This window comes from Acromyrmex echinatior, chromosome 12, assembly GCF_024713525.1.
Source record: "Acromyrmex echinatior isolate Ae372 chromosome 12, ASM2471352v2, whole genome shotgun sequence".
Lineage (NCBI taxonomy): Eukaryota > Metazoa > Arthropoda > Insecta > Hymenoptera > Formicidae > Acromyrmex > Acromyrmex echinatior.
The window spans coordinates 3120191-3137429 of record NC_141863.1 but is presented as its reverse complement, the minus strand read 5'-3'; the positions used below and the strand labels follow the sequence as shown (position 1 = coordinate 3137429).

Here is a 17239-nt window from a genome sequence, read left to right as displayed (position 1 = left end):
TCTTTATACTATAAAGATTTAAAATAAGTTAATGTTATTAACTATCAAAACACAAACGAGTCAATACGACTATCGATATTATACTCATGATTAAGAAATGTTTCGTAATATTTATTATCAAATCCGCACATTTCAAGTCAACATTTTTTACCAAATAATACAGTTTTTATCAAGTAATAAACGCTCTTTATGATAAGATAAAAATATTTATATTTATATATGTAATATATTATAAGAAAATTAAAAAAAAAATATCATAGGAATAAATTTTATGATATTCTTACAAGTGCTTACGTTACGTCGTTGAAGCCATTATCTCGCTCATCTATTTCGATCATAAATTCGTCGAAGCGACCTCCCTCACCGAGATCTCCGCAAATAGTAAGATATCTCGTGTAAAAGAGAGAAGAGGGGCTTTCTCTTCACTTTTCGTATTTGTCCAATCGATCAGGCACGAGGCACACGAACGCACACATAACTCTATTCGCTAATCGGCGCTCGTCAATGCAGCAGCTCACGTTTCCGAGGATTTTCGAAGGTCCCTCGAGCGATCGCGCCGCGTTGTGTCGCGTCGCGTCGCATCGCGTCGCGTCGCGTCGCGTCGCGCAGTCTCGAATTTTATCCCTTCGCGTATAATTCAGCCTGGGTGGCAGACGTGATCGGCAAACGACGTCCGGTCCATGCGCCATTCGCTATGCGAGAGAAAAAACACGAATTTCTGCGGGCTGTCTTCGATGAGGCCGACGGGATAAAACCTGCTGCAAAACGCCACTTCATCGAGCAGTGCAATGGGAATGCATGATAACACTCGAATACATTATATCTCCTCGCTTATTGATAAAAATATCTTGCTTTATACGATATCAAAAATTGTGAAGCATTTTTTATCAGTCGCGATAAATCTAATTAAGTTAACAAATTAAAAGACAAATTAATATTCATACATACATCAATATTTATTATAAACTTTGCAAGTAATTTTTTTAATAATTTTATATTTATCGTTTGATATTTATCACATGATATGTATAATTTTGAATTTATTTTAATTTATTAAAGTGAATTTTGTAATAATTTAATTCGATTTCTTCGAGGTTCTTTCAATCAATAATTTTCTAAAAATATAAAGTTAGAATGCTAAATTATTCACACTGCGTGACGTTGATCCATTAAGGTTATTGTCGAAGGTAGTCACAATTAATAAAAATGTTGTGTTTCAATGTGTTATTGTGACAGAATGACGCAGCCGTGAAGATAGATATCGATAATATACTCGATGAAGATATTTTCAACTTTGAATTCGCGATTCTTCGTTATCTAATTGTTACAAATAATAATTTCTAATGCAACTGCGCTCTTCGTTACTAGCAATATTTAATGCACGAGGTAGAGTATGTACCAGAAAACATAACATCGAAAAATACCAGTGACGCAGTATGCGAGACACGTGTAAAAATAATCTCGATATTTGTAGGCGAACTCCGAACGTATAGCATTGGAGCAACGCAGATCGGAGATCGTTTCTTCAAAACAATGACACTGCAAAATTATTTTTAATTGAAATTATTCATGCAATGAAAATAAAAAAAAAATTTATTTCGCAGACATCAGATTACGTATTACAGTGACTCCAAATTGTACGAAGCAAACATAAAGAGTTATATTACAAGCGATGTCAAGCCGATCCCGGACGTAAGTCAAGTGCACAATGCGTTTCTCACGGTCAAGTCTTGATCGCCCTTCGAAAAGCGCATCCCCGAACGCGCTTTGCAACCCCTATATACTCGAATCTCACGAGCCATTGCACTCACGGTCACACGCGACCAGGGTCGGAAGGAAACAAGAGAGAAAAAGAAGGAATTGCAGCTCCTACCTGTCACACGTCGCGGCGCTTTTGGTCGGTGCCATGCGTCATCGGCGCAAAATCGGCCGCCAGTCCGCGAAGGGGAATCGACCGGGCAGAAAGAAAAGCAGGACGGGAAGAAGAGGCGCAAGAGAACGCGCAGCGCAGCCTCGAGCCAGTCTGAGCCAGCAGCCACCAGTGTGGCGAGATATTTGGCGGGCTCCAAAATAGCAATAGCTCCGCGTCCTCCGTCACCGTATTGCTGGCGCGTCGCTGCTTCCTCGGCGTTCCAGCGACGACACGCATATACACGACACGCTACGCGACTACTCGTCCTGCTCGTTTCCTCTTCGTCGTCAGTCCTTCTTGCTTTTATAGTATACTCGAGCAGTAGTATAGAGAAGCCAGCTCTATCGTCAGCTCTATCAGCTTGCCGCGTCCTTTCTGTTCCTCTCTCACTCGATCACCAGTTGTACAGGGTACTCCGCGCTCAATAAGATTACGTCTTCGTCGATGATATCGCTGACAATTCGCCCCAATGTATTCTCCCCCCCCGAGAGATAGCCTCGAAAAGTACTCATTCGTCCCTATTCCGCCTCTCCGGTCCGGTCCTCATCGACCTCCCCTCCGCCTCCACTGTCGCCCGCGACCCGATCTGCGGTATCTGGGTATTCGTGTCGTCGTGCACGCCGATCGTACTTTGCACGCATTACAGATCCATCGATCCTCCGTCTTCTCCTCGCCACCCGTCGCTTCCTCCGCTACCGCCGTCGTTGCCGTTGCCGTTGCCGTCGCCGTCGTCGTCGTCGCCGCCACGCCGATGCCAGCCTCTCCGTTTCGCACAGATCGTCTTATCTCGGAGTGCACGGCACTTGGCGCATCATGGTGGGATTATCGGGGCTCTTCGGCTCTTCGGAATCGCTCTTTCCAGTCGGGGAATCGATGCTGATGTCTGGCGAAGCTGGATCGAGCGATTTTCGTGACGTTATCAAAGCGCACTACGAGTTTCTTGAGGGACCAATTAAATTGATGATTACAAAGCTGGTGGATTATAACGAACAGAGGTGTTATCAAAAGTAAATGACGACGCTGAATCTTTTCAGAAAGTTATCAAGCCCAAGTGGTAATAATAAACAAGTTTCGCAAATGATGGCCTGTATGGATGTATTTGAGATGTTTACTACTTTGCAGCTACTTGACCGATCGTGCTGATCTCTGATATACTGGCGTGAAAGTCATGATTTCTAGAGAACCTAGCACGTTATCTCCCACGCCGAAAAGGAAAGGCGACAACTCATCACTTTTCCCGAAGCCGATCAATAGAGACTATTCAAAGTTCGTTGTCGTTTTCGCTTCAAATCACACCGTATTCACGGTATATCAGCATTCCTGCTGGTTGACATGAACAATTTTCTCCTAAGCAATTCCCCGGCAAATAATAATTATCCTACAGCATTCCACTTTTGATAGCTTCTCGCACATGTCAATTCGTCAATTTCCTGTGACAACTTTGCGTAAAAACCAATTGAATGGAAAAGACCAACTTTTCGAGCTGCACAAGAGCTGATTTTCCTAGATCTTATGGACTACCACTGTTTTCACTGTCTTTCCTCGATTCTTGTTCACATTAGATGACGAAAAATTTCATAGACTCGGTTTCTTGCTCCACTTCGATCATTAAAGGTACCTTCTTGAGACTGAGTGAATTTTCTCGTCGTGGTACCTTCACTTTTTCTTTTTTCTTCCTATATATCGCATACCAGTTTAGCTAAGATACGCGATTGCCAAATTGAAGTAAACGCGTAATCTTCCTTGGCGGAGCTAAAGAAACGGAGAGATGTTCGCGACTCCGCAGTTCGCGCGCGACTGACCGAGGGCGAGAGTCGTTATTGGGAGCAGAGTGCCTCAGGTCTGCCCTCCTCTTTCTCTCTTTATTATGCCTCTCTCACTCTCCCTGTCTGGCTCTATCTCCCTCACGCGTGTACTATCACGTCCCCCCGGTCGATCTCCCTTTCTCCCTCGTGCGAATCATTTCTTCTTTCTTGCTCTCTCTCTCTCTCTCTCTCTCTCTCTCTCTCTCTCTCTCTCTCATTCTCTCTCTCCTTCCATCTCGTTCCGTTCCGCTCTTATGAGAGAATCTGTCTGTCTTTGTCGTTGACGCACTCGCGGTTGGGTCGTGTCGTCGATCTCCGTCGTTCTCACTCCGATTCAATCTCTCTTCGTCTACCTCGTCGCTGAACAGGTTCACTCTCGGCTCCCGTTCGCGCGGAGCAGGCGCGAAACGAACGAAACCGAAACTCAAACTCGCGGCGACCGCCTCCATCGGCTCTTCTTCTTCTTCTTCTTCATCTTCTTCTTATTCCTCTTCTTCTTGGTGATGTTAGTCTTCCTCGGTACGACGTTCTCCTTCCTCTCTAGCAGCGTCAAGGTAGTCCCTTTGGTTTCCTCCATTTCTTCCCTTCCCATCTCTATCTTGGTCACCAGTTGAGTTTCCTACCTCAATCAGTTGCGTTTCCTTCTTAGATCAACTTCCATATCTTCACTTTATAAACCATAATAAAAAGATAGAAGACACGCCATGATTTCAATTGCATTTATTTTTAATTAAACATTGTTTATAATATTTTTTTCCCTCGTCTCTGCTGTCATTCATTTACTTCTTCATCTTTTCTTGTGTTTCTAAATGTTCATTTGTCTTTTTGCTTTAGATGGATCTTTTTTTACCTTTACATTTTCTCTTATTTCTCATATTTCTGTCTCCTATCTATTGAATACTATGTCTTTAATTATGATCAAAGACTCAGAATCAAATACTTTCTGCTATCTCTTAATACAATATCTTCGCATTTCAATTCTTCTATCTATCTCTTCCCTCTCTCTATTGTCTTCTTTAACATACTTTACTATTTCCTTTCTATTCCGTATCTCGCATTTTTCTCTGAGGTCTTTTCTTCTTTGTTCTTCGCTTTACTCTCTCTTCATCTTCAGGCATTTCGCTATCTCGATCCATCCTTCGCTTCCCACTTCATCTCCCTTTCCTCTTCTTTTCTTCATAGATAGTCATGCTTCCTTTATCGCTCTTTCCACTCTCCATCCTTGCACTTCCCTCTTCTAAACCTCTTCTTCAATCGCGGCCGTTCTCCTTAGTTCTCGCTTTCTCCATCGCGTGGTCGGCATACTTCCTTCGCGATTCTACCAGGGTACTCCGTCCTTCTCTTTATAGCTACAAGTGAAGACACTGTCCAAAACTGGTTGGAGAGACGCTCCAGCACTCGTTTCGGCACCGTAATCGACTGGCCAGACTGCCATGCCACACAACCGTCAGTCCCACCCTCTTTTCCTCATTTCTTTGATCGTCGTTCTTGTTCTCCCTGAACACCCTTGCCCTTCCTTCAACTATCGTGAAAATGGAATCTCATAAGAAAAGATCCCAACGTATAGAAAAGATTGCAATCAATTCGTCAAGATGTCACCTCTAAACAATATCATCTAATTTGAAGGAAATCAATTGTAAACTGAACGATTGTCATCTTAGCGAAAAAAATTGACAAAACTTTCGTTGGCAGTTCTAATCACCAATATATTATTTCATTATATGCAAAGCTAGAAAAATAGTATTTCTACAATTGTGTTTGCTACATTTTTAAATTGCGAGTTTCAAATTTTTAACTTGTTCTCTCCCCAAATATATTTATTTGGTATTTATTCGTATTATAACATTGCTGGTTTTTGGACATTAAATTTAGAAATTCTAAGCATCGAGCAGTGAAAGACCGAATCGTCGAACAAAAATAGAATGAGTATCATGGGACGCCGAAATCGCCAGCTCCGATTTGGCGATTGGGGACGAGCTTCTAACGAGGCTCAATCCTTCGTATCCTGTTTGGACTTTGATGCGTGGCTCGCCATACGGTTGACAAAGATTTGCGTGTAGCGAAGAAATTAGCGAGTCGTTCTTTTGTTAGATGAACACAACTACTCGTAATAAAAGGGCTTCATGCAGAAGGTTAATATTATTCTTATTAAAGTAATAAGATTATATGTTACATAATTCTTGCATGTAATAAGGACCTTATTATATGCAATAAATAATTATATAGTCATATAATCTTATACAGAATTTATATATTAAGAAGCATAAAAAAATTTAATTTTAAATATATTTATTTATTAATAATTATAGTAATCTTTAAAATATGTTTAATACATTTGTAAAATAATTCATCAAATGGTCATTATACTTTATTTTAATAATTATTAATTTTTATTGCATGGATATTCCCTTAATAAGCTTCAAGATGATTATCGCGTAAAGAAATAGGGGCAGTAAGAAAGATAAATGAAAGTATAATAATAACTCAACGAGCCTTCTTAGAAAGTATAAGGAAGCGAAATGACTTCCTACAAACGATCGAATTGCTTCCGATAGCGCAACATAGAATTCAATTTCGTTTTCATTCTTAATTCAATCACATAATAATAATGACTGATATTGTCTTTGCGGTATTTCTCGGCTGACCACAAAGACAGTCAATCTAAAGAAAGATTTATTCGACAAACAGATTTCCTATTTGTAGTAAAGAAATTCGACTGATGATTTTATTATAATATTAAATAAATATTAAGTAAATCTTAAAAATAAAGACATTCAATATATATATGTGTGTGTGTGTGTGTGTGTGTGTGTGTATGTGTGTGTGTGTGTGTGTGTGTGTGTGTGTGTGTGTGTGTATTATCATTATGTTAGAGATTAATATATTAATACTTTGACCTGCAACGGGCAAATAAAGCATATATGAATAAAATCAAATGTAACTTTCATATTTTAAAACATGTGTATTCATAAATTTTTAAAAATTCATTATGAAAAGAGTTTTTTTACATATTATCAAATACAAGTAATAATTAATCTACGTTATGTTTGTATAAAACGTAGTTTTACACATTCCGAAAATCAAATGTGTTCTAATATTCATTTGTGGACGTTAAAGCAAATGTTAAATTTAAAATTTACTCTAATACTCATTGCAGATTATGTACTTTTCGATAATATATTTAAATGCAATTTATGTTATAGCTATAACTAATTATAGAAGCTTCATCGTGAAGATTGAACAGTAATTAACTTTGTGAATAAAGGTAGATGGTTCTACGTCTCTGGTCAGCCCTTTATCTTCAGCGCGGTCCCTAAAAAACCAGATATTTAAAAAAAAGTCGTCGACGATTGGACATTTAAGTGGAGTGGAAGTCAGGCCTAACTTCACAGGAACTTCGCTATGAGAATGGATACGCCCAAATTCAAGGATGCATCGGATTATAAAGGTTCAGCTACATATCAACAAAATTATGTTATACATATTCAAACTTCGCCACAAAAAATTTTTTTATTTTCCATTATCTAAATTATCCATTCAAAGGTTGTATTTAAATTTTATTATCAATAATGTATTTCGATTATACAATCAAAAATGAATCATTTTTGATAAAAAGAAGTAGTTCGATAAAAAAAAAACATATTTCAAAATACAAAAAATGTACATCTGAGCGCAAATACTTGTTATTCTTTTCCCATAGCATATTTCTTAATGCAATTCTCAGTATCTCCTTTATATTTCATATTATAACAAAATTTTAACATCGAGTTTTTTTTTTTTGCCAAGTTCATGAAGGCATTACGAGAAACTTTCGCAGAGATCAAGCTCATAAATTCCTCGAGCATCATCAGGAAACCAACACCCGGGCATTCGATCGATACTCAACGTAGGAAGAAATTCGTGTACATAATCCGCGCATATCGAGTCGTTTCGCTCAGCGATTAGTATTCAGCGCGCGTTGAGATACGTACATACAGGAACCATACGACGCATGTAACGCCGGCTACATCAATACGCCAACGTAACGCGCCTTGTCACGTACAAGCGCCGATTGAATACGCGGGGTACTCACACGCGAATACGAGTACCGGGCGTCGCGACGCGATTGCGACGTGCGAGGAGTCGACCCGTCGCGGCTGTTGGATACCGTTATACGAACATTGTCGACAGGATCTTCTATTGACCGAACAACGGCACATGATGGATTAGAACAGACAAAGTTTTACGTGCAGACCTAAATCATCCGAATTCGATGATATTGGCCGCGAGTTGTCATGAATTTTGATGTATCATGGAAAAGAATAGTTGCTACCATTTTACTAGCGAATGTTATATCGACATAAAAATCGGAAAAGTTTATATGTTTATTTTAATTTTTTTTTTTTTTTGTAAAATTGCAAAAAAAAGTAAAAAAGAAGAAAATAAATAGGTAACGTTTGTGATAAAACATGCTTTTAGAAAATTATAAATTATCATACTGAATATGTGATATACAGGTATCTACATAATATAATAATTTATAGAATACGACAATTTACAATATATAGGAGATAAAAATAAAATTCTATCGATATCTCTCTATCATTCAATATTTCATTCACATCGATTAAAAGGTTAAGAAAAACTTGTTATCCTCTATGAGAAAATGAAAGGTACAATTAACTTGTCCTTACAAGAAAATATGCATCGTTGCGCGGTTTTATCTCTTAGCTCTTCGGCATAAGTTATCGTTAACGTCACGCATCACCACAAATCACGCGTGCACGTGACGTAATTAAAATTACGCGTGGCAAATGCAATACCGTCGCATAGGTAATCCACGGACATCCGTTTATTCGCGGTTGGCCACCGCGCGGCTTGTCGTTATCACGAATGTGAGCCAGCAAAATTAACATAAATGAAAGGACCTCATTAGATTTCCCCGACAAATACATGCAGATTGACCTTCGTTGAGACATCGCGACCTTGGAGTAGGAATCGATACGCGAGATTGTAGTGAGGACGACCGTGTTCTACCGTAAGTGAAAGGATAACGAAATTATCTTCATCGGCGGTGTAATCCTTGCAGCAGTTTGATCCCGCTAGTAAAGATCGAGATCGCCGCGACCGGTATATATCACGATTTAATCAATAGAAATACTCAATACTAATAAGCAATTGAGCGATGCTACTTAGCGAATCGAGATGCAGATCGAGTGCCGAGAAGAATCCTTGGCACCGAAGGATACTAACAATAAGTTAATTGTGTCAACGAAACATTTTTTTCAGCGAGATAATCAACGAAATAATGATCAACAGATAACGAAATAATGATTTGACATTAATGACAATTCATAATTATTTATTAAATATTTATTTCTATATTTAATCTATATTTAGAAGACTTATAATCTGTATAATTTTTGTAATTAAAATAAAATTCAATTTCAATAATCTTTAATATTTAACTTTAAAAAAGATTTAAAAAGCGTGTAAAGAAATGTTATTTTCTTAATAATATTGTCATTTTATTAAACAAATAATTTCATACGTATATCTAAATACTTTCTTATTTAATTTGTTGTTTACTATAGCATTTCTATCATTAATTGTTCATATTTAATATTTATAATATACTATTTTATTTTTTATTCTTTGCACGTGTGCAAAAACTCGCAAACTGTTGAAGTTATCAATTCGTATTACATCTCCCATTAAAAATTCCTTTTTTTAAATTTATAATTTCTCTCTCTTTCTCTCTCTCTCTCTCTCTCTCTCTCTCTCTCGTAAAAAAAATAACTTTGCCAACATGCACATGCACATACTCGCTATAAAAATTTGAAAAATAAAGACTTAGAGATATAAAATAAATTACTATGTCAGAGTGTTCTCAATAATATTGTTCTGTTTATATTAGAATATAACTTAATTTGCAGTTTCGTAAAATTGAAACAATATCCTGCTTCGTTTCAACAAATGGGTGGCTTCAATTACGAATTAAAACGCGAATTAACGCGAAAACTTCCGAGGGGGAGGATGTTCTCGTACGAAAATATATATCCAATAAGTAAGTGCGCAGAGTTTACGCTAAAGATAGCACGATAATAAAGTCGGAATTAGCGGCGGCTTCTTTCTATCAATTACATGCGGTATAATATACCAGGAAACGCCGAACAATTATTATTGTCTGGCCCACATACTGCTGGCTACAGCATCGTTTTCCTCATCCCGTCGTCCATTTGCCTTCATTGCATTCGCCGACGGGACGAATTTTTTTTCTCTGCCTCTCTGTCTGTCGCGAGTCGTTCCACAAACGGAACGCACGCTACAATCACGCGGCAAAAAGTTTCATGAAATTTATGCGATCGGAAAATGTAAATTGCGCGCACAAAAGGTCGATCGATCGAGCAAAGCGACGTTGGCAAAAAATGTGGCCGTGCCGATTGATTTGTCAATGACATCGTTGATGCTGCCAAAAACTATTATTAATTTTTCCTACTTTAAAAACAATACAAATTATTAAGCATGTAAAAAATTAACTTTACCATTACATACCTGCAGAAGATATTCCATAAGATATTTCAAAAATTATTAAGCGATATTTTAGGAATGTTTTCATTAATGAGCTTCAAGTTAATTTATAGTCTACAAAAAATGCATGGTATATTAACTTATCGATAGCACGTATACCATTAAAATAAAAATTTTAATGGTATACGTGCTATCGATAAGTTAATGTACCATGCATGTCGATATGCCAATAAATATAACTGGTATGCGCATGATTTAAACTGGTTAAAAGTGTGATATTACAAGTAATTAATTTGTTTATCGCCAGAACGACATCGTAGATCTAGTCAAATAGCATCGTACATTGGCGTTGGTCGATCGAACGAGTGCGCGACAACAGTGTTGCATTGTTGCAGATGCTAACGTAATAATTTAAAGTAGCTTGGGCAACGACTCTGTCCACAGCATATATTACTGGCTTTTACGATCGCAAAGTATTGAATACAACATACGAGTTGAGAAATCGTGTCAACATTATCTCCAAAGAAAATACTTTACAATATAATTACCAAAATGTATGAACACTTACTTCTATCATTTTATATATTCATACATATTAATATAAATATTCATACATATCATTCATACGTCAACTAATCTTTTTTCAAATTTTATTCCATCAAATTATTTTCAATTTCATGCGAGGACGTGATATTGTAAAACGCTTAAAACATTTATAAGCAATAAAAATGTAATTTTCGAGAATGTGTTTGTAAGGAGGAATATTTAGGTAGCCAGACAAACAAGACCTCCTACTTCGCGCAGCGATTATTATTGTTGGTCGTGCTGCAACTCTAAATGAATGGTCAGCCGCGATAATATGGCTCAGATTCTTATCTACGATAGTCACAGCAGCAGAACGCAATGCGCAATTCGGCACGCTTACGTCATCGAATGCAGAGGAATTCAAACGAATTCAGACATTTGCCATTTCCAGTGTGCGATCACCCTTTCCTTCCTTACCCTTGTAAATATAATTTATACAACTCGGATCGCAAAAAAAATCTCTTTCGGACATAATCTCGTAAATCATTCATACAGATCTTCAAAACTTCGAATTGCTGTAATTATGATAATTTATGTAATTATGCAATTCACTTTGCATAATCTTATCAAGTACATCAAGTACTGAGCGATATGTATAAATTTTGAAAGTAAATAAAATATGTTAATAAATGCATTTATGTTAATTAAATTTCAAGACATAGAATTTCCACATCAATTAAACAGAGATTAATTGATATGGAAATTCTTGATAATCATCGATATGTCTACGGATTCCATTAGATATCATTATTCTTGAAACATGCAGAGAAAAAAATTTGTTACAAATCTAACGTTCGTATTTCTAAAAAAAAGACAATCTATCATTTATTATAATATTATCTTAAGATTTGTAAATATCGCAGAATATTGAAAAATTCATGCGAATGAACGATAGCACAATAGGTACAATAAGTGAACGCGCTTCACGTCTCGAATAAAGTTTGATCGTCACGAAATATTTCTTCATTACCAAAGATATCATAAAGTCTGAGCCCGCGTACGCAAACGAACATCGCTGCTATCGTTTGCGTTATTTGCGCGACCGAGTATCGGAGTGCAAGTGCGTTGAACCAAACAGTCTGTGACGATGAATCGTCATTAGGCGGATCGGCCGGACCCAACAACTTCATTGGGAAACGAGACACTGTGGCCCAGATATCGATGCAAATGCGTTTCACGCCTCTGCCGGAACGTCGAGCCGCCGCCGCCGCCACCGCCGTCATTCCGATGTCAATTCGACCACATCGATAGAGAGCCTGCATTCGCGTTGACAAGCTCAAGCTTTTGAAGCCGAGTAACAAAGACCCTCCTATAATTTAAGTTAAAAAAACCGCGTGATGCACTTGATAAATATTTTATCCTATCTATCACAATGAATGTAGCGTAAAAAATGTATATAAAATAAATAAGAGTATGTAAAATAGTAAATTGAAGAAATAAATTTCAGAAAGTATGAATATCAATCTTAAATCGGTAATTAAAATTTTTGTTTTACACATTCTCACTTATTTTATATATATTTTTCGAATCGTTCGAATCAAGAAATGAAACAAACCTATGCATAATAGGAAAATCAAGAATTTCGCGAATAGATCGAGAGAGCCGTATGTGTCGACAGTCCGCGTGTCAAGTCTCTCTATTGGAAAATTAGATCCAATCTAACGCGAAGCGGCAGTCTCACGCTCGCGTACAGCCAGACAGAAATTACGAAACCGACGATGACCGCGGATAATCTCGTAATGTTACAATAGCGCGAACGCGTAAGCACGCACGCACATGTATATATATATATATATATATATATATATATATATATATATATTCCGCACGATCAACGAGGAAGAGCATTGACCACTGTACACACACGGAAGTGATTAAGCCCTTCTTTAACGGAGCACGTATGGATTAACCCGATTAACTTATTCATCAGGGAACGACGAAGCCGATCGTGCGACCATCGCCGACGAATGCTAACCGATTTGCTCGTGAGGAATCACATTTGTATGAACCATCAATGATAATTTCATTTTTCTCACATTAATATCGTCGTATAGCGTAATAAAAGGGTATAATCATAGAATCAAAACAGTTCTTAGCTATGATTAACAGTGGACGCGGATATCTATCATCAAGATCACTCTCTTAAGTTGGGAAATCAAATCAAATAATGAATTGTTCAAATAAATAATAAATTATGATATATAAGCCGATTAAATTATGCTACTTCGCATATTTTTCATAATACCCTTGCATAGTGATGTACGCTATCACGCGTTATTGCCACCGCGACAAAATCCTTCGCGAGAAAATTTGACGATGCACTTCCCCCAAATTGTCCTTAATTATTGCGACCTTTACATCTCTCTAATGCAGTACCATTGACCCTGGCTCAATATATATTTCGTCTGCCCCTTCCAAGAAGGCAATTATGCTTGAATTAGTAAATTAGCGTTGGCCTGCACTCTGCATTGTCAAAACTCGAATTGGAATCTGTACCTTCCACTCGTCTCGTTCTGTAGCTATAATGTCAGCTGTCTGCTCACTCACACATAGTTACATGTAGTAGTAACACGTGCCATTTTTATTTCACACACGCAAATGCACACACAAGTCCTATTATTTTTATGTAACGGTTTATTTCTTATTCAACGTCTGGTCCATTCGTTGCAACTGCTTTAAATTTGCATCTCTAGATTTACCAATATCAATAGAAGTATTTAAAAATAGTGTGTCCGATGAATATATCTAATATTCGAATAAATGAATAAAAAATGAATGAAAATACTCATTCGAATACATTTCTTTTTTAATCGTTAAGAAACGAATAAATATTTTTCATTCCATTTGAATGAATATTTTTTTAATATGATTACGAATATTTTCATTTCTTTTACTCTGTATTATCTGCACATAGCTTGCAAGCCTACAAGAGAAAATAGAAATCTATAAAAACAATGGCTACGATTATATCGTACGCTTAGTTCGCGACTTATATGATGAATGTCCTTGTTTAATCTATAGATTAAACAAAGACATTTTTATTGAGAATAAATAATATATCTCGGAATTTAATATCCACAGACCATAATGAACGTCGCGCCCAAGATATCCTATAAAATATTTATAACATTATTGTCATATAACCGGAATTATATCGAAATATATATGGCATTCTATCAAATAGATAGATTTATAAATAAAAAATGTATATCTTTCTAAATATTTTTCAAAATTTCTAAGTTTTCTTTATAAAATCTGAATATTACAATGACAAAAATAAATAAAATTCATTTTTTTTTACTTAAAGTTATCAAAGTTTATAATTAAAAGGTAACGATTGTTTATTGAAGCTTTCTTTTTCAATTTATACTTTATTTGAATGAATATGAATACTTGTCAAATATTCATAATTTTTTTATGAATAAATATTTTTGGAAAATTTTGAAATGATTACATTTTTTTTATGTAAAAATTTTGAATAAATACAATTTGGAGCTCAATTACAAATTTTTATATTCATCGGACATACTATTTAAAAATGGAAAATATATTTAGTTATAAAAAACCAAACTTATATAATAAACTCATCAACACGAAATTTATTTAAAAGAAGGACATAATAATCCAAAATAAAAATTCGAAAAGGATAAACTGCTTATCGTGTTATATTACAAAAAAATTCATTACGCCACAAACGAATTTATAAAAAAAATTTCTCTCGCTGATTTTTTTATCCTCTGGATTGCTTAATAGCTATTACATCATCTCAACTTTCGGATTTTCTCCAATATTATATTTTAAAATTTTAACTGTCCTCATTCACTGCTGTTTCACGCCTGCTTCTTTTTGCTCACGTATTTATCAAGATGCGTGCGTTATCGCGGTTTCGAAAAATCAAAATTCTATCTTATGCTGATGAGTGTCTCTTAGGTGACGCGTTTGTAACCATTTGTAAAGACATGACGACTGTCTTTGTCGTCGAGTATAAGTACATAAGAGAGTCGGTTCTCTTTTCGCCTTGTTTTCGAGTTTCTCGCTCGTGGAACCGCTGAATTATTGATGAGCCGGCGATCGACTATGCTGGGACAACACGAATTCAGATATTATGCGTCTCGCGGACGGTCAAAAGCATCGCGATGGCGATCTTAACGTGATCGATGACTGGTTGTCTTGACCGGCGGTGTTCATCGAGGTCACCGATCTGTTTGCAAGATAAAGAAAAACGATGCAAAAAATTGCATGAAACTGGATAGCGCAGTATTTAATCGTATTTGTACACAAAATATATTTCTTAAAGAAATAAGAGAGAGAGAGAGAGAGAGAGAGAATGAGAAGTTGCAAAATATTAAAATTGTTACAAGTGAATGAAAAATTAATAAAATATTATCTGTAAGAATATATTAACAATATCGAGTCTTAAATATATTAACAATATTCTAGCCTTAGATAATCATACATGTATGTACATTTCCATGTATGTTTTCCTTTCTCATTTTATTAAACAAAAACGCTATCTACAATAGCCTCGTGAACATATAATATTTATTCATATTTATTTTATTAAAAATAAATCTAATAATTCGAGTGCCGTCATACAATTAATATTAGCAAAATTATTGAATTGCAATTGCAGATCTCGCAAGAAAGCGTTCAGGAAGGTTACGGTTTTATTATCTGGCGACGTGATCCTATATAATCTCTTTTCCTTGGAACGCCTTGTGTTCCCGGCATCCGCCATAGGTCCATTGTAGGTCTCGACTGCTCTCGGCTATTTTGATGGAGGTGGAACATGTGCGAGTAGAGAAGGGAAAACGAAACATCGACTTACCGGGGGCGGTTTGGTGATTCTATCCCCCTGCTCTTGGAGAACACGAGATCCTCGAGGGATGTCCTGCGAGCCAAGAAGAGACTAACAGAAGACGAGGGGATGAAAGAGACTCCAAAATAGAGGAAGATGAAGAGAAGGAAGAACAGATAGAGAGAGAGAGAGAGAGAGAGAGAGAGAGAGAGAGAGAGAGAGAGGCCGCATCGCAACGAGGGCGCACGTGTGTACCACCACGAGCCAAGCAGACACAGACGACGGTCGACCTTGTCTCGTGACGTCACCGGCCCGTCTAGACGGAATCCACCTCTTTGTACGTCCCCTTCCTGTCCCATTCGCGGATTAAATTTGAGAACGAAAGAGAGAGCAGAAAAGAAAAAAAAACAGCTCTCTCGCGCAGTGAACGAGCCACGGATAACCCGATCCGTCCCGTCCACTGGATTCCCGGCATTAATATCGGTTATCCAGTTAGCTTGCCACGACTAGCGTGAATATCCACGCGGAAACACCCTCTCGAGGGTCGCAGTGATTCGGTCTGACGTTGAGTGAAGGTTGTTGTCATGTCCTGCAGGAAGACACCACGCACGAACGGCTTATTGAGGGAGGCAGGTGCTCGGTCCAGCCTTAGAAAGGGAAAGTGATTTTTCTAAACGGGGGTAACTTCCTGGCGCATCGTCATTATAAAAGTTAATTTGACAAATTTAAAGTTATTGGTTCCAAAATATCGCGAAACTCAACATAATCCTTCATTACCATCTATTTATTGTTTATCGTATAATTTTGTTTTATTTTATTTATATTCCTCATATTTTTCACTCTCTACATTTATTTCTTCAAATAGTTAATATTAAAATAATTTTTAATTTTATTATAAAAAAAGAGAAAATTAATATATTTCTAATCGTCGACATTTTGTCATTAATTATGATAAAGACGTTTCATCATTAAAGTAACAATCTGGACTAACTCAGTTTATAATCTTTCGAATAACGTTAAAATAACAGGAAGAGAAATATTGTGGAAAACTCCTGTCGGTTGTGACAGGACGAGTCATTCTCTTTTCCGCAGCACAGGGAGGGTGTGCTTTCGTCGAGGCTAAAGTGCCGATCGATGTACGCACTCCTCGACCACACCCGTCGATTCCCTCTTTTGGGTGCTGTACCGAACTTCTAGGAATCGATACTCGTACTCATGTACTCGTGTACGTGAGATTCTAGCTCTCCAGGACAAAACACTCTTCTCATGATATATAATTAGAATATATTATTATATATCATTAAATATATAACTCCAAAATAAATAAAAAATATAAATTGCACATCAAAGATGTTATAATATACGTATAAAAATCAAGGAACAATTAGATCTTCCTTTTGTTTCCAAATTATCTACAATAATAAATATGTTTTACTAAAGCACTAAATTATTTCATCCCGTTATTTTGAATTCTTTCCCGAATATTATCAATGTCCTTTTCTTTCATCATTACTGTCATTTTTTATTTTTACTAATAACTCTATGCGCTCCGAATTTAACGAGCGCTGCGATCGCTCACAAACCCTGGCAATGATTCGCTCATTGAGAGTGTTCCTCCTCCAGCGCCGG

General features: G+C 36.8%; 1 protein-coding gene across 4 annotated transcripts in view; it reads right to left on the bottom strand.

Annotated features, from left to right (window-relative positions):
- The window catches only part of Oatp74D (Organic anion transporting polypeptide 74D), a 122109-nt gene that overhangs the window by 75702 nt on the left and 29168 nt on the right, over nt 1-17239 (bottom strand). Inside the window, exon 1 of one of the 4 annotated variants that reach the window (XM_087411932.1) lies at nt 1874-11920. The exons of the other annotated variants lie outside the window; for them this stretch is intronic. The gene's annotated coding sequence lies outside the window, so the exon portion shown is untranslated. Of the gene's footprint in view, nt 1-1873; nt 11921-17239 lie in introns of those variants that run through there. 4 annotated transcript variants of the gene reach the window in all.